Source organism: Pristiophorus japonicus, unplaced genomic scaffold, assembly GCF_044704955.1.
Source record: "Pristiophorus japonicus isolate sPriJap1 unplaced genomic scaffold, sPriJap1.hap1 HAP1_SCAFFOLD_47, whole genome shotgun sequence".
Classification (NCBI taxonomy): Eukaryota; Metazoa; Chordata; class Chondrichthyes; family Pristiophoridae; genus Pristiophorus; species Pristiophorus japonicus.
Genome location: NW_027254374.1, coordinates 3065372 through 3082498, shown reverse-complemented (window position 1 = coordinate 3082498; position 17127 = coordinate 3065372). Strand labels below are relative to the sequence as shown.

At 46.9% G+C, this 17127-nt stretch overlaps 1 non-coding gene across 1 annotated transcript; it reads right to left on the bottom strand.

The window, feature by feature from the left end:
• Positions 1–12471: 12471 nt before the first annotated feature.
• Positions 12472–12560, bottom strand: trnap-ugg (transfer RNA proline (anticodon UGG)). Its single transcript is given in 2 exon segments — positions 12472–12507; positions 12524–12560. It is a non-coding gene; the product is annotated as a tRNA-Pro (tRNA).
• Positions 12561–17127: the final 4567 nt, after the last annotated feature.

The following is a 17127-nucleotide window of genomic DNA, read 5'->3' as shown; positions in this document are numbered from 1 at the left end:
GAAATCTCAAAATATTAAACTCCAGCCCAGTTTTCAGAATGATTAACATCAGCAGAAACAAATCCCAACTGACAGGACAAACATGATTTAGTCAGAATGTGATTAACAGCAGTAATAACAGTTGAACCCAACCCCTGAAGTCACTTGAGAACTCGCAATTCAGATGACTGAATGAATCTCTTCCCACACTTCCCCAGTGTGAACTCGCGGGAGTTTCAGCAGATGATGGAGTGAACCCCTTCCCACACACGGAGCAGGTGAACGGCCTCTTCCTGGTGTGACTGTGACAATGAATTTCTAGGTCAGACGGGGAGCTGAATCCCTCCCCACAGTCTCCACATTCCCACGGTTTCTCCATGGTGTGGGTGCCCTTGTGTCTCTCCAGGTTGGACGATCAGTTGAAGATTCGTACACACACAAAACACGTGTGGCTTCTCTCTGCTGTGAATGGTGCGAAGTTTTTTCAGGCTGTGTAACTGGTTGAAGCTCTTTATAGTGCACTGGAACAATCTCACGCAGATGTTTGTGTGTCGTGGTGCTTTCCCAGCTGTTGGAAATATTTTCCCACAGAGAGAACAGACAAACATTCCTGCTTCCACATTCAAAGGCCGAGGATGTTGACCATTTCCACCTTACATGGTTGGGTTCAGACCTGCACCAGCTGTGTGCAAAGTGAGAATAAAATCAATGAGATGCTGATTTTCTCTGCTGGCCACTGGGTCTTTTGTGCTGGCCCAATAGGGTGAGACTGTGTTGCCTGATAGGCTGAGCCTGTGCTGGCCCAATAGGATGAGCCTGTGTGGCCCGATAGGGTGAGACTGTGCTGGCCCAATATGGTGAGGTTGTGCTGCCCGATAGGGTGAGACTGTGCTGCCCGCGAGGGTGAGACTGTGCTGGCCCAATAGTGCAAAACTGTGCTGGGCCGATCGGGTGAGCCTGTGCTGGGCCAATAGGGTGAGATTGTGCTGGCTCATAGAGTGAGACTGTGCTGGCCCGATAGTGTGAGACAGTGCTGGCCTGATACAGTGAGACTGTGCTGGCCCGATAGTGTGAGCCTCTGCTGGCCGATAGTGTGAGACTCTACTGGCCCGATAGTGTGAGCCTGTGCTGGCCCAATAGGGTTAGTCTGAGCTGGCCCAACAGTGTGAGCCTTTGCTGGCCAATAGTGTGAGCCTGTGCTGGCCCAATAGTGTGAGCCTGTGCTGGCCGATAGTGCGAGCCTGTGCTGCCCGCGAGGGTGAGACTGTGCTGGCCCAATAGCGCAAAACTGTGCTGGGCCTATAAGGTGTGACTGTGCCGGCCCGATAGGGTGAGCCTGGGCTGGGCCAATAGGGTAAGACTGTGCTGGCCTGATAGCGTGAGACTGTGCTGCCCGATAGTGTGAGCCTGTGCTGCCCGATAGTGTGAACCTGTGCTGCCCGATAGCGTGAGACTGTGCTGCCCGATAGTGTGAGACTGTGCTGCCCGATAGTGTGAGCCTGTGCTGGCCGATAGTGTGAGACTGTGCTGCCCGATAGTGTGAGCCTGTGCTGCCCGATAGTGTGAGACTGTGCTGCCCGATAGTGTGAGCCTGTGCTGGCCGATAGTGTGAACCTGTGCTGGCCCGATAGGGTGTGATTGTGATGACCCGATAGTGTGAACCTGTGCTGGCCCGATAGTGTGATTGTGATGACCCGATAGTGTGAACCTGTGCTGGCCCAATAGGGTGCGATTGTGATGACCCGATAGGATGATCCTGTGCTGGCCCAATATTGTGAGATTTTGCTGGCCCGAAAATGTGAATCTGTGCTGGCCCGATAGTGCGAACCTGGATTGGCTCGATAGGGTGAGGCTGGGCTAGCCCAATAGGGTGAGCCTGTGCTGGCTCAATGGGGTGAGCCTGGGCTGGCCCGAGAGAGTGAGGCCCGGTTGCCCCAATAGGGTGTATCAGTGCTGGCCCAATAGGGTGCGATGTCTGCTGTATAGTGTCCACACCTCTGAGCCATACAGAGGGGGCGAATTACACAGCCCTGCAGACCATGTGCTTGCTGAAAGCTTTGAACTCACATTGCTGGAGAAATACCATCAACGATGTCTTCACAAGATCCTCCAAATCCCCTTACCTGCACCAACGTTAGCGTCCTTGACCAGGCCAACATCCCCAGCATTGAAGCACTGACCACACTCGACCAGCTGCGCTGGGCGGGCCGCATTGTTCATGAGCCTGACACAAGACTCCCAAAGCAAATGCTCTAGTCAGAACTCCGACATGGCATGCGATCCTAAGGTGGGCAGAGGAAGCCTTTCGACGACACCCTCAAAGTCTGTCTGATAAAGTGCAACATCCCCACCGGCATCAGGGAGTTCCTGGCAAAAGACTAGCCTAAGTGGAGGAAGTGCATCTGGGAGGGTATTGAGCACCTCGAGTCTCATCGCAGAGAGCATACCGAAATCTAGCACAGGCAGTGGAAGGAGCTTGCAGCAAACCAGTCCCACACACCCTTTCCTTCAACCTCCGTCTATCCCAACTGGGTCAGAGACTGAAATTCCCGTATTGGACTGGTCAGTCACCTGAGAACTCACTTTTAGAGTTGGATCAAGACATCCTCGATTTCGAGCGACTGCCTATGATGATGATGAATAGGGTGAGCTTTGGATGACCCAATAAGGCGAGCCTGTGCTGGCCCAATAGGATGAGCATGGGATGGCCCAATAAGGTGAGCCAGGATTGGATCAATAGGATGAGCCCAGGCCCAGGGTCACCAGACAACAATCAGACAGCAAGGCTCTCTTTCTGGGGCCACTGACCTGGGCACAAACATGTGATCAATCAAACTGACATACACCCTGAAGCCCCGCCCACACGTTGTCCTGCACAAAGGACCGCACATGCGCCGTGAGACCCGCCCTGACCAAGATGGCGGCCGCTGAGCCCATTCCCCGCCCAGAAAACAGTTACCACCAAGAAAGTAATCAAGAAAACATCACCGAAGGGCGGCAACGAGAGCAGAAGGTGGAGGAAGGAGAGTTACTCCATCTACATCTACAAAGTTCACCCGGACACCGGCATCTCCTCCAAGGCCATGTGCATCATGAACTCGGTTGTGAACGATATTTTGGAGAGCAGCGCGAGTGAGGCTTCCCGCCTGGTCCATTACAACAAGCGCCGCACCATCAGCTCCCGGGAGATCCAGACCGCCGTGCGCCTGCTGCTGCCCGGGGAGCTGGCCAAGCACGCCGTGTCGGAAGGGACAAAGGCGGTGACCAAGTACACCAGCTCCAAGTCAAACTGCACGCTGTCCTGAGAGATCAAACCCAAACACAACGGCTCTTTTAAGCGCCACCCACAACCTCTCTGAAAGAGCTGCACAAACCCATCTCCCTTTAGACTCAATTTACTGTAATTATTTCCTGAACAAGTGTGTGGGGACCTTTGCAGTTCCAGCTGTAGATTTAATTTTAAATTCTCAGATAACTGATTTTACTGTCCGGTTCTTCCTTTTCCCGCTCTAAACGACAAACACGGTCCCTGGTCGCCCTTTCCATTTGCTCTCAGACCCGTTTATTTACAGCGGCTGCCGAAGAATTAGAAACTTGTTTTAGGGTGATACTCAGACTTTAGCCACCTCGTTCTCTCTCACGCCCTTTTCAATTTAAAATAAAATTCTACTTCGGATTCAAACCGTTTATCAACCTTCGAGACCGAGTGTAACAACCCAGAATGGGAGTTCTTACAGAGACCAGAAGCGGGGCAGTTTGAACACTCTGAACCTCTTCCCTTTTCACAGAAGGTTTCCCAGTTCTGGTCTCACTGCTGCCTGTGCGGCGGATCGATCGATAATCTATGTAATCCAACTTTTACAAAGATTGAGTGGATTGTGTCCCGTTACAGAATAAGTGGGGAGTGATTCCCTCCCATTACATATAGTTTGAAACTGAACCCAAATTTAATCCTGATTGTAACAGCCTGGAATTTACAAGTGAAATGTGGATTAAGACAAAGGGAAACAAAAAATATTTGGAAATATGTGGCTAATGGGGAAGTTACTAACATAATCCGCAATTTTAACAATTATTGGCGGGATTTTTGAATTTCTAAATCCTTCGAACACTGACTGTTGAGAACAGTCATTTCCGCCCAGGTTTCTTTGGTGGGCTAAACAGGCTGCGATTGGTCATCGGAAAGGACCAATGAAATTCACGACAGAGTGACCAATCACAAGTTCTCTCCCTGCATTCCTCCAGAAGGTATAAAGCAGACGTGGGAGGAGTTTCTCAATCTTTCCATGAAGGTGTCGATTGTGGAAATGTCCAGAAGATGAAAAACCGGCCGGAAAGCTCGGGCCAAGGCCAAGTCTCGCTCCTCCCGGGCCGGACTGCAGTTCCCTGTGGGTCTTGTTAACAGGCTCCTCTGGAAGGGAAACTACGCTGAGCGTGTGGGTGCCGGAGCCCCGGTCGACATGGCTGCTGTGCTCGAGTATCTGACGGCTGAAATCCTGGAGCTGGCCGGCAAACCGGCCCGCGACAACAAGAAGACCCGCACCATCCCCAGACACCTGCAGCTGGCCATCCGCAACGACCAGGAGCTCAACAAGCTGCTGGGAAAGGTGACCATCGCTCAGGGTGGGGTGCTGCCTAATATATAGGCTGTGCTGCTGCCCAAGAAAACCACCAGTGTGTCCAAGAGCAAGTAAAGCGGACAGGATTTAATCTAATAAACCAAACGCTCTTTTCCGAGCCACCCACAGTATCAATGTAAGGGCAGGTTAAGGCTCTATCGATCACAATTGTCCCAGATCTAAATTAGCATTGAATCTCTGCAATTAAGCGGTTAGTTTCCTGATCAGAAATGACCCTCAGAAATTGTTGGTTATAACCTTGTCACTGCCGACAGACAGTGCAACAGGTTTGCTGTTATAAAAGCCTGCTGTAATGTACCATAAATCATTTCTGGCCTGCGAGGCGGTAAACTTACCCCGATTGCGATGGCCGGGTAGGTCTGTGACTGAAAAAAGTGAAGTGCATCTTCATAGCTCCAGAGGTAGAATTCCTGCGGATGAGGGTAGCAGCAGACGGGATCAGACCTACGGTGTCCAAAACGGAAGCAATCCAGAGAGCACACAGACCCCGTAACACGACGGAGTTGCATTCATTCCTGGGGCTCCTGAATTATTTTGGTCACTTTCTTCCCAAATTGAGCACGCGACATGTGCTCCTGCACAAAGGTGTGAATGGGTCTGGGGGGGGGGGGGGGCAGCCAGGAAAGGGCTTCTGATTGAACGCAACATTTGTTATGCTCCAACAATATGTTAACGCTATATGACCCATGTACGAAACATGATTTAACATGCGATGCGTCGTCCTATGGGGTCAGGTGTGTGTTGCAGCATGTGAATGCCAATGGTTAGTTTCACCCGGTAGCTTATGCCTCCAGATGTCTGTCCCAGGCAGAACGGGGCTATGGGATGGTAGAAAAGTAAGCGATTGCATGGATATATGCTGTAAAAAAAAAGTGCACCAGTACCTGTTTGGCAGGAAGTGCGAGCTGGAGACAGATCACAAGCCCCAACCGTCCCTTTTGGCCGACAACAAGGCCATAAATGCAAATGCATTGGCCCCCATACAGACGGGGCACTCACGTTAGCCGCCTATGACTGCACAATTCAGCACAGACCGGGCACTGAAAACTGCACCGATGCACTCAGCAGGCTTCCACTAGCCACCACCGAGCGGCCAACCGTGCATGCAGCTCAGATGGTCATGGCTGTTGATGTTTTCAAAACCGAAGGCTCACCTGTGACAGCCCGTCAGGTCAAAATCTGGACACATAGAGACCCACTACTGCCTTAGTGAAGAAATGTGTCCTAATGGGGACTGGGCAGCCACGTACGGGGCATTCCCTGAGGAATTCAAAACATTTCACAGACGCAAAGAGGAACCCTCGATTCAGGCCGATTGCCTACTATGAGGAAACCGTGTAGTCATGCCCCAGATGGGCAGAGAGATGTTCAACAGAGAACTCCACAATGAGCACCCGGGCATTGTCATGATAAAGGCAATTGGCAGGTCACACGTTTTTTGGCCAGGGATAGATGCAGACCTGGAATGTTGTGTTCACAGATGCAACACGTATTCCCAGCTGGACAATGCGCCCAGGGAATCCCCCCTTAGCCCCTTGTCCTGGCCCGCCAAACCATGGTCATGTATCCATGTGGACTACGCAGGTCCTTTCATGAGAAAAAATGTTTTTGGTTGCAGTAGACGCATACTTCAAATGGATAGAGTGTGACATTCTCAATTCAAGCACATCCTCTGCCAAGGTAGAAAGTCAACGTGCAATGTTCTCTGCCCATGGTCGACCGGACGCCTTGGTCAGCGACAATGGCCCGTGCTTTACAAGCATTGAATTCCAGGACTTCATGGTAGGAAATGGTATCAACCATGTCAGAACGGCGCCATTCAAGCCGGCCTCAAACGGTCAGGTGGAACGAGCAGTGCAGATAATCAAACAGGGGATGCTCAGAATCCAAGGGGGTTACCTACAAAACCGCTTATCACGCCTCCTGTTGTCCAATAGATCCCGACCACACTCGCTCACAGGGGTTCCACCCGCAGAGCTGCCAATGAAAAGGACACTCAAAACCAGGTTATCCATTATACACCCCACCATGAAAGAAATTGTGGAGAGCAGGCCCCAGTCACAATGTGACTACCATGACAGGAATGCGAGGGCGCGATGTATTGATGTCAATGACTCTGTCTTTGTCCTCAACTACGCTGCAGGGCTTAAACAACTATCAGGCACTTTGATTGCCAAAGAGGGTAATAGGATTCTGATAGTTCAACTTACCAATGGACAAATCTACCGCAAACACGTGGATTAAACAAAAAGAGTGTTCAACAACCCCATAGAAGAAGCAGAGAAAGAACACGATATCGAGTTCATTCCTCCACAGGTGACTGAATATCGGAATCAAGCGGAGGAGAGCCCAGTCACTGTGGGCAGTCCGGACAGGCCTGAGGCACCACAATCAGCAGACACTCAGGCCAACGCCCAATAACTGGAGCCCCAACTCAGGCGCTCTGCAATGGAGCGTAAACCACCAGAGAGACTTAACCAATGATTCCAATAACACTTTGGGAGAGGTGATATCATATATACAACTGTCATTGTAACCCATGTATAAACTGACCTAAGTTGTACACCGTGAGAATATTGACCATAAGGAGGTGCACTTGTGGGAGACACTCCTAACCTGGACTTTCAGGTATAAAAGGGGAAGCTCCACCCATTATCATCACTTCAGTGCTGGCTAATAAATGTTACTGACCACAGAGTGACCTTCTCTCAAGTATGGGCCTCGTGCGCATTTATACTGTACAGTAAGGACATATTAGACAGAGTGTTCAAACTGCCCCAGTTATAATCGATATAAGAACTCCCTTTCTGGATTGTTATACTGCGGGGAGTGTCGGGTTGACACAACAGGAATTGAAAAATAAATTTGACAAGTACTTGCGGGAGAGAATGTGAGACTGAAATCTGAGTCTCAGCCACTAAACATGCTTTTAATTCGGCAGGCGGTGTAAATGAACAGGTCTGAGAGTGAAGCTGCTTATCTGAGAATTCAAAACTAAATCTACAGCTGGAACTCCAAAGGTTCTCACACAATTGTTCAGGAAATAATTAGTGATTTAAGTTTAAAGGGAGATGCGTTTGTGCAGCTCTTTCAGAGAGGTTGTGGGTGGCTCTTAAAAGAGCCGTTGTGTTTGGGTTTGATCTCTCAGGACAGCGGGCAGTTTGACTTGGAGCTGGTGTACTTGCGCACCGCTTTTGTCCCTTCCGACACGGCGTGATTGGCCAGCTCCCCGGGCAGCAGCAGGCGCACGGCGGTCTGGATCTCCCAGGAGCTGATGGTGCGGCGCTTGTTGTAATGGGCCAGGCGGGAAGCCTCACCAGCGATACGCTCCAAAATATCGTTCACAACCGAGTTCATGATGCCCATGGCCTTGGAGGATATGCCAGTGTCGGGGTGAACCTGCTTCATCACTTTGTAGATGTAAATGGGGTAACTCTCGTTCCTCGACTTTCTGCGCTTCTTGCCGCTCTTCGGTGGTGCTTTAGTGAACGTTTTCTTGGCGCCTTTCTTGGCAGTAACTAATAAGAACATAAGAACATAAGAATTAGGAACCAGAGTATGCCATCTATCCCCTCGAGCCTGCCCCGCCATTCAACACGATCATGGCTGATCTGGCCATGGATTCAGTTCCACTTACCCGCCCGCTCCCCGTAACCCTTAATTTCCTTATTGGTTAAAAATCTATCTATCTGTGACTTGAATACATTCAATCAGCTAGCCTCAACTGCTTCCTTGGGCAGAGAATTACACAGATTCACAACCCTTTGGGAGAAGAAACACGTTCTCAACACGATTTTAAATTGGCTCCCCTGTATTTTGAGGCTGTGTCCCCTAGTGCTAGTCTCCCCGACCAGTGGAAACAACCTCTCTCCCTCTATCTTGTCCATCCCTTTCCTTATTTTAAATGTTTCCATAAGATCACCCCTCATCCTTCGAACTCCAGCGAGTAAAACTGTTTCCCCAGGTGGTGGGAGCGTGCTCAGCCTCGCCATATTGGTCAGGGCGGTCTCATGTCGCATGCACGGTCCTTTGTGCAGAGACAAAGGGTGGGCGGGGCTTCAGGATATCTGTCAGTTTGATTGGTCACATGTTTATGTCCAGCTCAGAGGCCCCTGAAAGGGAGCCTTGTTGTTCTGATAGTTGTCTGGTGAACCTGGACCAGCACGCCTCACCCTATTGTGTCAGACCAGCCCAAGCTAACCCTATTGGGCCAGCCGAGGCTCACCCTATTGGTTTACACAGGCACATCCTATTGGGCCAGCCCGGGTTCACCCTATTGGGCCAGCACAAAATGCCCAGTGATCAGCAGAGAAAATCAGCAGCTCATTTATTTTATTCTCACTTAGCCTACTTACCCAACCATGTAAACTGGAAATGATAAATACCATCTGCCTTTGAATGTGGAAGGAGAAACATTTTTCAGTTCTGTCTGTGGAAAAATATTTCAAACATCAGTGAGACACACATATCCTTTCCGCGTGAGAATGTTCCAGTGTACTGACTGTGGAAAGAGCTTCAACCAGTTACACAGCCTGAAAAGCATCGCACCATTCACAGCGGGGAGAAACTACACGTGTTCTGTGTGTGGTCGAAACTTCAACTGATCGTCCAACCTGGAGAGACACAAGGACACCTGCTCCATGGAGAAATCATGGAAATGTGGAAACTGTAGGGAGGGATTCAGTTTCCCGTCTGATCTAGAAATCCATCATCGCAGTCACACTGGGGAGAGACCATTCACCTGCTCTGTGTATGGCCAAGGTTTCACTCAGTCATCTGATCTGCTGAAACTCCAGCGAGTTCACACTGGGGAAGTGTGGGAAGGGATTTAATCAGTCATTTGTATTGCGAGTTCGAAAGTGGCTGCAGGGGTTGGGTTCTACTGTCATTACTGCTGTTAATCACATCCTAACTGAATCGTGTTCATTCTGTGAGTTGGCATTTGTTTCTGCTGATGTTAATCTCCCATAAAACTGGGCTGGAGTTTATTTTTTGATAATTCAAATAACACAGTGTGTCGATACTTGATGTCTCCATGATAAGAGGAAACAAATTGATGTCTTGTTATCGACTGCTTCATTTTGCGCCTTTACTGCTTTCTAACTGTAGATTGTTTCAGTCCTCAGACCTTTGGTTACTCTCAGAACAAGTCCCAGTTCCCCATACCGTCCAGAGTGCCTTGATGTCCAGGGTAGGGATAGCTAACACGCCCTGGATCATTAAACACAAAATCCAGTCTGTTAATCTCTTACCGATACTGGAATTTTCGTGTGTCCACAGCATCTCTCTCACCTTCAATGTGTGAGTAGGGTATCACACCTGCAAAGCTGGTTTCAATTTAAATTTGAATCCACTCAGGAAATGTATTTTTTTAAATATCTAGAAGTAAACTGAACACATCAACTAATTGGCAAAGTTTTACAGTCAACTAGATGAACAAGTAAAAACATCATGGCACAATAACACAGCTCGATATTCACAGGAGAAAGTCTGTTATCTAAGTCCTCGAATGTCAGTTGGTGAGATGAGAGACTGAATCTCTTTCCACACTCAGCTGGTAAATGGCCTCTCCCTGATGTGTTTCCACCGAACGCACATCTGCATCCATTCCCACAGTCCCCACATTGACAGTGTTTCGTCAGCTGGGCACACGAGTCTCAGAGGTTGACGAATGGTTGAAGTTCTATCCACACACAGAACATGTGTCCTGTTTCTCACCGCTGTGATTGGTGTTTTTCCAAAGGCTGATGATAAGGTGATCCTGATGAATCTGGTGAATCTCTCAAATCTTGATGTGATGTTTGGTTTGAGTTACCAAGTTGCAGATCCTCCCATTCTAATACACTGCAAATGTAGGTTACAAAAGTTGTTACTTTAAGTACAGGATATAAATTCAGAATAGACAAATCTAGATTATATAGGACATTCTATCGCCTCTGTCCCTCCAACATGCACAAGGCTTATTCTAGACAGTCTCCCTCCATCCTTACGGTCTAAAATCAACTGCGAGTTACTTTCTCCAGGAAGTGCTAAATGTGGCTGGGTGCAATTCGACAGAAATTTGTTAAGCTCTGGTGCTTCACCATCAGTCGACTCAGAGAGTGTCAGCAGGATTTCCACCGTGGTAGGCATCAAAGCCGAATCCAATCCTACCTCCAAATGACATCCACAAACCTCCAAATTGATGTCACTGGATCAGTATCAAGAGCAAGGGTAGTGGCTAATTTTTACTCATAATTAACCCAGTGGTACTGAGGACAATTATAACCCCTGAACTGCTGCCTTGGCTGAGATCAACTTACAGCCCAGACCAAGGACCGAACTTGGGAACTTCCCAGTCAGTATTGCAGATTGTTCTAAATTTGGGGGGTTGATGGAGGGTTGGAAAGAATAGTTTGAAACACATTTTACTCCACCTTTAAACAAAACCTTCTTCACACTGCACAATTCTGAAATTTTTGCCAATTAAACAAGCAAGTCAAATGGATTATAAAAACAATGTTCCATTTTAGAAAGGCTCAAGTCACTCGAATAGACAGCTTTACAATGACAGGACAATACAGAAGGGAGCGAATGTTAATCGGAGCTCTGTTCGTGAAGTCCGACAACACTCTGAGATAAACTGGACTGATCCTTCAAGTATAAATAGGCAGAGAAAAGAGAGTCCCTGTCCCTTAAAATAGTGCCCCATTCCCCCGGGCAATGGGAGGAGCAACCGCGCGCAACCTCTTGAGATACTGAAACAGCAAACACCGCCGAATGGCTTCCCGCAGGTTCCTAAAGTCCTAAGAAATAAATTGCATCAGGTTAAGTCGAACAACTGAAAAAAATGCACAGAGTCGTTGCTATGTGCGTGTGTGTGTGTGTGTAAACAAAACACATCATTCTTAATCTTTGCGAGAGATAAGCTACTTTCTGCACCAGCTATTATCCAGCATTGTATTTCCTATTATTTACAATGTAATTGCAGAGTGTTTAATTCAGTTACCATTTATTGATGACCCATTGTCTTGTGTGCTATTGTTAAGAAAGTGATGACAGAATGACCATTCCGTTACCAAGGTGACCATGTCTGTCCGCAGTATTCAGTGGGAAGGGGATTAAATCTTTGCTCTGGGATTTGGACGCTGTGGGACCATCGGCGCAAAATCACACGTTTTAATGTGAAATATGTCTGTTTTCTCAAATGTCGACCGGCTGTGAGAAATGGAACTTTGAGTAACAAATGGTGAGGCTCGTCCGCGAACTTCTCACATGTCAAATGTGATCATCCTAAAGCAAAAACCATAGCACTTGACCAACGAGCCGCCGACAGCAAGGAGTGTAGCTCTCAGATTCTGACGGTAGTGAGAAAAAATATTCGGCCCATCGTGTTTGTGCTGTCCCTCAGAGAACTATCTAATTCGTCACCCTCTCCATCGTCCTGCAAATGTTATCCTTTTGACGAATATATTATTAATTTGAGACATGACATGAGCAAAGTACAGCATCCTTGAAAGTAAAAGGGGAATTTGGCGATGAGGTTAAATGTGAATGACAAAACGACCAGGAAGGTCAAAGCTGTCAGACAACGACGACGAGAATGGGATTCGAACCCATTGCACAGAGCCCATTATCAGTCCATCGCCTTCAGCTCTCGGCCACATCGTCTCTTCTTTAACACATCGTCAGCGATGCAATCTCCTGCTTTTTGTATGCAAACAAAAATAACGTTCAAGAAAGTCCACTTCACAGCTTGCTCTGCCCGTGCATGCAGATCGACAATGATGAAAACGTGTCGTGAGAGATTCGTTCAGCAAACAGCCTTCCTTGACTTCAGGTGAGTGACTGGAAGAAACGCAGCAAACTAAGTTGACCGCGGCCGGATTCAAACCTGCAATCTTCTGATAACCTCGCGTTTATAATCCAAGTCAGATGCCTTATCCATTAGGCCACGCGGCCTCTGCCAATGCCATCCACTGTGCTATTGTGTATATTGGGCGCAGATTCGATGCAACTGCAATATCAAGGACTGGATTGAGGAAAAGATGAGCATTTTTCGAGTGAATGAACAGATGCACGGCGATCTGGGTTCGCACCGGCGCAGGCAAACACAATGTAAATTGGAGCACAGCAATTTAACAATTCGGTCATTGCAGCTGAAATCATACTCCTTCTAAAACAAGACAGGATGACCCGGGTTTATGAGAAAATCCGTTTCAAAGGGAAAGATTATAGAAACATAGAAACATAGAAAATAGGTGCAGGAGCAGGCCATTCAGCCCTTCTAGCCTGCACCGCCATTCAATGAGTTCATGGCGGAACATGAAACTTCAGTACCCCCTTCCTGCTTTCACGCCATACCCCTTGATCCCCCGAGTGGTAAGGACTTCATCTAACTCCCTTTTGAATATATTAAGTGAATTGGCCTCAACTACTTTCTGTTGTAGAGAATTCCACAGGTTCACCATTCTCTGGGTGAAGAAGTTTCTCCTCATCTCGGTCCTAAATGGCTTACCCCTTATCCTTAGACTGTGACCCCTGGTTCTGGACTTCCCCAACATTGGGAACATTCTTCCTGCATCTAACCTGTCTAAACCCGTCAGAATTTTAAACGTTTCTATGAGGTCCCCTCTCATTCTTCTGAACTCCAGTGAATACAAGCCCAGTTGATCCAGTCTTTCTTGATAGGTCAGTCGCACCATTCCGGGAATCAGTCTGGTGAATCTTCGTTGCACTCCCTCAATAGCAAGAATGTCCTTCCTCAAGTTAGGAGACCAAAACTGTGTACAATACACCAGGTGTGGCCTCACCAAGGCCCTGTACAACTGGAGCAACACCTCCCTGCCCCTGTACACAAATGTCTCGCTATGAAGGCCAACATGCCATTTGCTTTTTTAACCGCCTGCTGTACCTGCATGCCAACCTTCAATGACTGATGGACCATGACACCCAGGTCTCGTTGCAGCTTCCCTTTTCCTAATCTGTCACCATTCAGATAATAGTATGTCTCTCTGTTTTCACCACCAAAGTGGATAACCTCACATTTATCCACATTATACTTCATCTGCCATTCATTTGCCCACTCACCTAACCGATCCAAGTCACTCTGCAGCCTCATAGCATCCACCTTGCAGCTCACACTGCCACCCAACTTAGTGTCTTCCGCAAATTTGGAGATACTACATTTAATCCCCTCGTCTAAATCATTAATGTACAGTGTAAACAGCTGGGGCCACAGCACAGAACATTGCGGTATCCCACTAGTCACTGCCTGACATTCTGAAAAGTACCCATTTACTCCTACTCTTTACTTCCTGTCTGACAACCATTTCTCAATCCATGTCAGCACACTACACCCAATCCCATGTGCTGTACCGGAACCGACAACCAGCCCGTTTAAACAGACACAGAATGATCGGGGACTGCAAGGACATCCCTTTTACCCAGATGCAGAATGACCCTTGACTGACAGCAGTTCTTTTTTAAAAGAATAAAGTGAGATTTCTATCATCCCTGAAGGCAATTGTGTATTCGGCCTCGGGTCCAGGTGGGGCAGAGACAGTTATGGAAGCCACAGCCAGGAAGGAGGGAGGGACGTAAAACCAGCCCAGACTGAAATATATATATATTTAACATTTTACGAAAATACATGCATTTAAATTTGTATTCAAAAAATTGAATTTGAGTTGTTTTAAATAAATAAATAATTGATTCATAATCTATAAATTTTTTGGTTGAAGGAAGTATGTTTGACGGGAAGAATTTCATTGGAAATGAGGAGTGTAATCAATCAATACCCAAACACAGTAAGCCCATTTTGGAAGACAAGCCACGCGCGAAATTGTGGGCTACAAAGGCGATCTTTTAAAGTCGCGTGTGTCTTTCTGCTGGATCTGACAGCAGCTATTGTGCTGTGAAAGAGGTCAAATGTAATAGAGCCCGGTGCCGGCGGAACAGAAAAAGCATGTTTCTTTTGGAAGTTCAAAATTTGGGATTACATATAAATATATTCATATTTATACATGTATACACAAAGTCAATCAGTCAGTCATGTCTTGTCTTGTCTTGGTTTAATTTGATTTGAATTTGAAAATAACGATGGAGGATGGCATCATATCACACAGCCCACACGCAAGCTCTGGCTAAAATAGCTATATTTCTGACTTGTGTATTTTCCCTTCTTTCAGAGGTGGAATTGCAAAATCCCACAGCAGATTCTTCTACCGTCAGAGAGTCCACGAAGGAGTGTTCAATCAAATCAGTACGTTTTCAAATTGCATGTAATGCATTTTTCTCACATGACAGTAAGATCGCACAGCACGTTTGCACACACTCTGGCTTACACAAACAAACAAACAAACTAACATTCCTGCAGCCTCCAAAGGCAGTTTTTGAAATTTGAAATTGGAAATCCGGGATAGACAGCACATCCCTTTTAAACAGACACAGAATGATGCGGGACAGATAGCACACAATTTTAAACAGACAGAGAATAATCTCGGACATACAGCACATCCCCTTAAAAGGGACACGGAAATAGAATGAATAAAAGCAGATAAATATGTAAAACTCGGCAGGTCGTGCAGATTCTGTGGAGGAAGAAGTCGGTTTCACGTTCTGTCGGATGAGTAAAACATGGCGCGGCTCGTCCGGGATTTGGCCCGTGACCTCTCGTATTTCAAATGTGATTATTCCGAAGGGAGAATCATAACCGTGGACCAACGAGCCGCCGACAGTGAAAAGCACAGCTCTCAGATTCTGACGGTGGTGAGAAATGATATTATGGCCCATCGTGCATGTGCTGTCTCTCAGATACCTATCTAATTAGTGTCCCTCGCCATTGTACTGCAACTGTTCTCCTTTTGACGAATATATTATTAATTTGAGACATGACATGAGGAAAGTACAGCATCCTTGTAAGTAAAAGGGGAATTTGGAGATGAGGTGAAAAGTGATTGACAAAACGAGGTCAAAACTGTAAGCCAACGACGACGGGATTCGAATCCATGCGTGCAGAGCACAATGGATCAGCAATCCATCGCCTTAACCTCTCGGCCATCTCTGCACTGCTTTAATACATCGTCAGCCATTCAATCTCCTGCTTTTTGTATCCAAAGAGAAATAATGTGCAACAAAGTCCACTTCACAGCTTGCTCTGCCCGTACATGCAGATCGACAATGATGAAAACTTGCCATGCGATTATTTGAGCAAACAGCCTTCCTTTGCTGCAGGTGAGTGACTGGAAGAGATGGTTTGTTTCTCGGCAGAATCACAACAAAAAATGTAAAAATTCACTAAAGCATATTATGTTGACGGCGTCAGGATTCGAACCTTCAATCTTCTGATAACTTTGCGGTTAAAATCGAAGTCAGCCGCCTGATCCATCAGGGCACGCGTTCTCTGCCAACGCCATCCATTGTGTTATTGTGCATATTGCGAGCAGATTCGGGGCAACTGCAACAACTGGATTTCGGAAAAGATGAGCATATTTCTAGTGAATGAACAGATGCACGGCGATCTGGGTGCGCACCGGCGCAGGCAAGCCCAATGTAAATTGAAACACAACAGTTTAACAATTCGGTCATTGCAGCTGAAATCATACTCCTTCGCAAACTATACAGGATGACCCGGGTTTATGAGAAAACCAGTTTCAATGGAACGATTATGAACCGGAACTGACAAACAGCCCGTTTAAACAGACACAGAATGATCCGGGACTGCAAGGACATCCCTATTACCCAGATGCAGAATGACCCTTGAATGACAGCAGTTCTCTTTGAAAAGAATAACGTGAGATTTCGAACATCCCTGAAGGCAATTGTGTAGTGGGGCTCAGGACCACGCGGGGCAAAGACTGTTATTGAAGCCACAGGTGGTAGTCAGGCAGGAAGGAGGGAGGGACGTAAAACCAGCCCAGTCTGAAATATATAAATATTTAACATTTTAAGAAAATAAATGATTTAAATTGTATTTAAAAAAAATTGAATTTGAGTTGTTTTAAACAAATAAATAATTGATTCATAATCTATGTGTTTTTTGATTGAACGAAATCTGTGTAACTAGAAGAATTCCATTGCAAATGAGGGGTGCAATCAATAAATACCCAAACACAGTAAGCCTATGGTGGAAGTCAAGCCACGAGGGAAGATGTGGGCTACAAGGGCGATCTTTTAAAGTCGCGTGTGTCTTTCTGCTGGATCTGACAGCAGCTGCTTGTGCTGTGAAAGAGGTCAAATGTAATAGAGCCCAGCGCAGGCAGATCAGAAAAAGCATATTTATTTTGGAAGTTAAAAATTTGGGATTATATAGAAATATACACATATATATATATATACATGTATAAACAAAGTCAGTCAGTCAGTCATGTCTTGTCTTGGTTTGATTTGATTTGAATTTGAAAATAAGGATGGAGGATGTCATCATGTCACACAGCCCACACGCAAGCCCTGCCTAAAATCGCTATATTTCTAACTTGTGTATTTTCCCTTCTTTCAGATGTGGAATAGCAAAATCCCACAGCAGATT